This window comes from Neolamprologus brichardi, chromosome 4, assembly GCF_056152115.1.
Source record: "Neolamprologus brichardi isolate AB-2024 chromosome 4, ASM5615211v1, whole genome shotgun sequence".
Classification (NCBI taxonomy): domain Eukaryota; kingdom Metazoa; phylum Chordata; class Actinopteri; order Cichliformes; family Cichlidae; genus Neolamprologus; species Neolamprologus brichardi.
Window position 1 is genome coordinate 366,828 of NC_142107.1, and position 6,650 is coordinate 373,477.

General features: G+C 39.6%; 1 long non-coding RNA gene across 1 annotated transcript; it reads right to left on the reverse strand.

The window, feature by feature from the left end:
* Positions 1–3,462: 3,462 nt before the first annotated feature.
* LOC102784116 (uncharacterized) lies at positions 3,463–6,650 on the reverse strand. The gene is made up of 4 exons (XR_437461.3): positions 6,112–6,650; positions 5,501–5,995; positions 5,301–5,403; positions 3,463–4,813 (listed from the first exon to the last, which is right to left on the reverse strand). It is a non-coding gene; the product is annotated as an uncharacterized LOC102784116 (long non-coding RNA).

The following is a 6,650-nucleotide window of genomic DNA, read 5'->3' on the forward strand; positions in this document are numbered from 1 at the left end:
GTAAGAAACGCATTGGCTTGAAGAAATAAAGCGTTTTTGTCGAACTTCAAAAAGTTCGACAAAAACGCTAAAAGCTGTAACTTTTGATAGAACACTCAGACACACATATTTATGGCTTTATCTCATAGAATTCAATATCCCTGTGCTGGGCAAACAGGTTTTGCAGCTGTTTGAGCTAAGATTTTTCAAGTTATTCACATAATGAAAACCTATAAGTTGTTTTGGCCGAGTTCCCCATTCAAATGTAAGAAACGCACTCTCTTGACGAAACAAAGCGTTTTTGTACAACTTCATTTAAATAGCTGTAACTTTTGATAGAAGACTCAGACACACATATTTATGGCTTTATCTCATAGAATTCAATATCCCTGTGATGGGCAAATAGGTTTTGCAGCTGTTTGAGCTAAGATTTTTCAAATTATTCACATAATGAAAAACTATACTTTGTTTCGGGCGAGCTCCCCATTCAAATGCATGTAATCGTAAGAAACGCACTGGATTGAAGAAATAAAGCGTTTTTGTCGAACTTCAAAAGGTTCGACAAAAACGCTAAAAGCTGTAACTTTTGATAGAAGACTCAGACACACATATTTATGGCTTTATCTCATAGAATTCAATATCCCTGTGTTGGGCAAACAGGTTTTGCAGTTGTTTGAGCTAAGATTTTCAAGTTATTCACATAACGAAAACCAATACTTTGTTTCAGGCGAGCTCCCCATTCAAATGCATGTAATCGTAAGAAACGCAATGGCTTGACGAAATAAAGCGTTTTCGTACAACTTCATATAAATAGCTGTAACTTTTGATAGAAGACTCAGACACACATTTTCATGGCTTTATCTTATCAGATTCAATATCCCCGTGCTGGGCACACAGGTTTTGCAGCTGTTTGAGCTAAGATTTTCAATTTATTCACATAATGAAAACCTATACCTTGTTCCGGGCGAGCTCCCCATTCAAATGGATGTAATCGTAAGAAACGCACTGGCTTGACGAAATAAAGCGTTTTTGTACAACTTCATATAAATAGCTGTAACTTTTGATAGAAGACTCAGACACACATATTTGTGGCTTTATCTCAGAGAAATCAATATCCCTGTGATGGGCAAACAGCTTTTGCAGCTGTTTGAACTAAGATTTTCAAGTTATTCACATAATGAAAACCTATACTTTGTTTCGGGCGAGCTCCCCATTCAAATGCATGTAATCGTAAGAAACGCACTGGCTTGACGAAATAAAGTGTTTTTGTACAACTTCATATAAATAGCTGTAACTTTTGATAGAAGACTCAGACACACATATTTATGGCTTTATCTCATACAATTCAATATCCCTGTGCTGGGCACACAGGTTTTGCAGGTGTTTGAGCTAAGATTTTTCAAGTTATTCACATAATGAAAACCTATACTTTGTTTCGGGCGAGCTCACAATTCAAATGCATGTAAATCGTAAGAAACGCATTGGCTTGAAGAAATAAAGCGTTTTTGTCGAACTTCAAAAAGTTCGACAAAAACGCTAAAAGCTGTAACTTTTGATAGAACACTCAGACACACATATTTATGGCTTTATCTCATAGAATTCAATATCCCTGTGCTGGGCAAACAGATTTTGCAGCTGTTTGAGCTAAGATTTTTCAAGTTATTCACATAATGAAAACCTATAAGTTGTTTTGGCCGAGTTCCCCATTCAAATGTAAGAAACGCACTCTCTTGACGAAACAAAGCGTTTTTGTACAACTTCATTTAAATAGCTGTAACTTTTGATAGAAGACTCAGACACACATATTTATGGCTTTATCTCATAGAATTCAATATCCCTGTGATGGGCAAATAGGTTTTGCAGCTGTTTGAGCTAAGATTTTTCAAATTATTCACATAATGAAAAACTATACTTTGTTTCGGGCGAGCTCCCCATTCAAATGCATGTAATCGTAAGAAACGCACTGGATTGAAGAAATAAAGCGTTTTTGTCGAACTTCAAAAGGTTCGACAAAAACGCTAAAAGCTGTAACTTTTGATAGAAGACTCAGACACACATATTTATGGCTTTATCTCATAGAATTCAATATCCCTGTGCTGGGCAAACAGGTTTTGCAGTTGTTTGAGCTAAGATTTTCAAGTTATTCACATAACGAAAACCAATACTTTGTTTCAGGCGAGCTCCCCATTCAAATGCATGTAATCGTAAGAAACGCACTGGCTTGACGAAATAAAGCGTTTTTGTACAACTTCATATAAATAGCTGTAACTTTTGATAGAAGACTCAGACACACATATTTATGGCTTTATCTTATCAGATTCAATATCCCCTTGCTGGGCAAACAGGTTTTGCAGATGTTTGAGCTAAGATTTTCAAGTTATTCACATAATGAAAACCTATAAGTTGTTTTGGCCTTGTTCCTCATTCAAATGCATCGTAAGAAAATCTTGACAAATTAAAGCAAAACTTATACTCTTTTTTTTGTGCGAGAAAAGCACTGGCCACGGTGTAATGTTGATGGACCAGCAACCCAGGCCCTGGTTAAATGCAGATGGCCATAGCCAGCAACATACGACCTTGTGAAATGTTTTTGGCCTAAGCCAGTAGCACAGGCCCTGGTGTGGAGAAGATGGCCTTTCAAGAACCGCTGGCCCTGGTGTAATGTGGATGGCCTCATCTAACAACATGGATGAAATATGGATGGTATTGTTAAGCACCACACATCCTGGTGAAATGTGGATGGCATCAGCCAGTATCACAGGCCCTTGTGTAAATTGGATTGCATCAACGAGTAGCACAGGCCCTGGTGAAATGTAGTTTGCCTCAGCCAATAGCAAAGGCCCAGCAGAGTGAAGCTGACCCCCCACCCACTTGAAACGTAAAGGCAAATAGGCGGAGCGGTTAGTGCTACGTTTGTGCAGATTTGTGCAGGTAAAATGAGCGTTTGTGCTGCTACGGTTTTTGAGATATTAAACATTATTTTATAGGTCATTCAAAGGTCACTATCCCCCCAGACCGCTCCAAAACGGGCCAAAATGGTCTACTTCTTTAGTGCTACATTTGTGCTGATTTGTGCAGGTAAAATTAGCGTTTGAGCTGTTACGGTTTCCGAGATATTAAAAGTTATATTTTTTGCTGATGACATCACCATCCCCCCAGACCGCTCCAAAACAAACCAAAATGGTCTACTTTTTTAGTGCTACGTTTGTACTGATTTGTGCAGGTAAAATTAGCGTTTGTGCTGCTATGATGTGAGATATTCTGTTATGGTGTTACTGCTGAAAAATGTCTTTTTCAAGTGACCTTTCACTTTGTGTGTTCACTTGTTCAATAAAGTTCTGTTAAAAAAACCCTCGTTGTATTTAATCAGCTAAATTTGTAATGAGTGTATTTTTTTTTTAACTTCAATTTCTTTACTTCAATCACTTTTTGTTCATAAAACCACGATGCAAATGCTTGAGTATTTATTTTTTTTTAGTGTGGATTAAAAACCTTTATTGAAAACTACATTTGAACATTTTACACTCCCATGAACACTTTTTGAGAAACGAACAAGCTAGCAGTCTTTTGCATCAAATACACATTTTCTGGCAAAAAAAACGATTATTTGGCATTACTGTGTCTTAAGGATTCTTAGAACAGCGTGTTACATCTGATTTCTGAACAAGGTAAGCTTACATTTAAAATACTGAGGTTTTAGTTACTGAGTTAATACATGAGATAGCTAACTGTCTGGATCAAAAGGATTTTTTTTCAATGTTAAACATTTTCAAAAATGTCCAAGAAAAAAGTTTCTAAAGCACTTTAAAACATGTAGCACACTGGACTAAAGTGCTGTACAGTACATGTTAATGGGTTAAATACTCAGACTCAATTTAATAAACTCACAAATTCAATAGCTCCATCTTAAAAACAATAATTCCACAAAATATGAAAGTGTAGATTGGTGGAGAACTTGGGGGAGGGGTTGCTCCTGGCTGTATATATAGGTCAGAAATCATGTTTTGCTCCATCATAATCATAGTGTGTTTTTTTTTTTTAATTTAGATGCCCCGAAAGCCATCTGTAGACAAGGTTTCCATTTTTGCAGTTCTTTGCAATTCAAAAGAGGCCATAGTCCAAAATGGCAAAATAGCCACTCCAGCTGCATCAGTCTAGAAAGAGCTGAGTCAGCAGCTAGAAGACAAGATGTCAGCAAAGGCCCTGTACACTTTTGTGAAGCTAAATAGACACAACATCTGGTCAGCTTTGGAAATCAGTGATCAGGAAAGTAATAGTGAAGGAGAGTTAGATTCACATTGCATTTCTGCTGGACAAGAAAACTGTCAAGCTTTTGAACTAGAAGTCCCTTTTGAGGACAGGGTTAAATTTATTCCTGAAAAGGTTGAATACAATGACAAGTTTTCTCTTACCCAAAAAATGGAATACACAATTTTGAAACCTGGCACTTGGACTCATATCATCAACGATCTTATATGGAAGAAGATCAAAAATACATGTACACTTGTGTTCCGTAGAGCAAAGGTCCATCCAACTGTCAACAATAATTATCTGGACATCAGAGGCGACTGTAAGGAGTGTCATGGCCAGTTAGAAATGTCATGTGACAGCAGCAATTAATAGTCCAATGGTGCTCCAGTGTTTCATGAGAAATACAGATCTCTCCCTGCACACTGGCCACTCCAAGAGGTTCATGTCTGGAAACCTGCGTGAACAGATCGCTAAAGAGCTGTGTGAGGGCAGAATGGAACCAGCTGTATGGAGGTCAGCGAGGGCAGCAGATCTGATGGATGTTGGAGATCCTGAGCCAAGCCACCTTCCAAATTTGGCCACTCTGCGAAAAGCCAAACAAGAGAGAAAAGACTTGGAATTAGGAGATAAGGACCCCATTGCATCTCTGCAATTGTTAAAATATAGTGTTCCTCACAGTGGTAGCATCCGAGATATTGGACTGGACAGGTTTTTCTGTCACTACTGGAGTCAAACACAGATGCATGTTTATAAGACATTGTCAAAAAAATCTCCCCCAACTGTGTGTTTTGATGCAACCAGTTCAGTTGTGAAAAAACTGCTGAGACCAAATGGCAAATCTGGCCATATCTTCCTTTATCAAGGTATTCTGAAAGAAAACAATTGCCCCAGTGTCCCAGTGGTGCAAATGCTGTCAGAGAAACATGATGTTAATGCCATCGCAAACTGGTTGACAGAATGGATTTGTGCAGGTGCACCTGTGCCAAAGGAAGCTGTGAGTGATTTTTCTCTGGCAATTCTGGGAGCTCTGGTCAAGGCTTTCACTCCTCCTTCACTCCTCCAAGTCCTACCTTAATGAATGTCCTTCTTGGAACCCAGTCTGCCAAACTCCCCCCTTGTTTTATCAGGGTTGATGTTGCGCACTGCATCAAGATGATATGCCAGTGGGACTGCCTGAAAAAGAAAACACATCGTGTTAAAGATTTCATTGTCAGGTCATTAGCAAAACTTCTTCAGTCTCAATGTTTGGACCATGCAAAACAGCTCCTACGTGCTATCACTTTTGTGGCCCTCAGTGAGGCAGAAGGTGATGACAGTTCTGGAGCCCCTCTTCCTTCAGAAAGGTGCAAGAAATACTTGAAAGCCCAAATTGCTCAAGACTCCATCATCATTCCAGATGAACAGACGGAGGAAAGTGAGACAGTGGATTCAGTGGATGAGATCCAGACTGACCTACGACAGTGGATAACAGAAATATGTGAGGAGCGCAGGTCACTTGCTGCAGCAAACGGGGATAGAGATAATATTCACTTTCTCCCTGAGATTATTCCTCATATCATAAGACTGGCAAGTTACTTGCCACTCTGGACAGGAATAATGGTCCCTCTCTTCCAAAGCACCAGCATCACAGCAAGTTCAGCCACTGTTGAAGCTGAATTCAAAAACATAAAACATGGCCTTTTCAAACATGAAAACTTGCCTGTTCGAGTCGATCGCTTCATTGCTCGTCATCTTTCCTTCATCGAGGGAAATATGCGGATTTGTTCTGCAAAAGAAAAGGTCAAAGATGAGGCAACAGTGGGATCACTGAAAGTCACAGATGCCAATTCTGGATCCATGACGACTCACAGTGCAGAAGACAAAATAAAAATGGATGCTCACCCGTTTGTGGGATCTGATGCTGCCACAAACATTCTTCTGGCTGATGGGGATGCAGTTGAGAACTGGAGGGGCCTAGCTGTTCCACCCAAAAAAAGGAAGAGGACTTCCTACCTCTCTTCATGTACCGAATGGCTCCATGCAGATGAAACTTTTGGGGCCAAAAGAGTGAAAGTGGGATTATTAAAAAATGGAAACCTCCATCAGCCTATTAGATTAGTGGAATCGACAATCTCTGTGCTCAATATACCTGTGCATTTGATGCATTTTTTCAGTGCCTATGTTGTGCCTTCTGTGACAGCTCCACATTTCAAAATGCCTAAGTGTAGTCTCTTTGATGTTAGGGAGGAGGCAATCATATGGACTATGGAAGATCGTCCACACAGCACTAATGTAGCAAGACTAGGGATGGGTATCGAAAACCGGTTCTTGTTGAGAACCGGTTCCCACTGTTTCAATTCCTTGGAATCGTTTGCCATTTTTGCAAACGATTCCCTTATCGATTCCAGTCGCCCCGAACGACGTCACCACGTTGCGGAGCG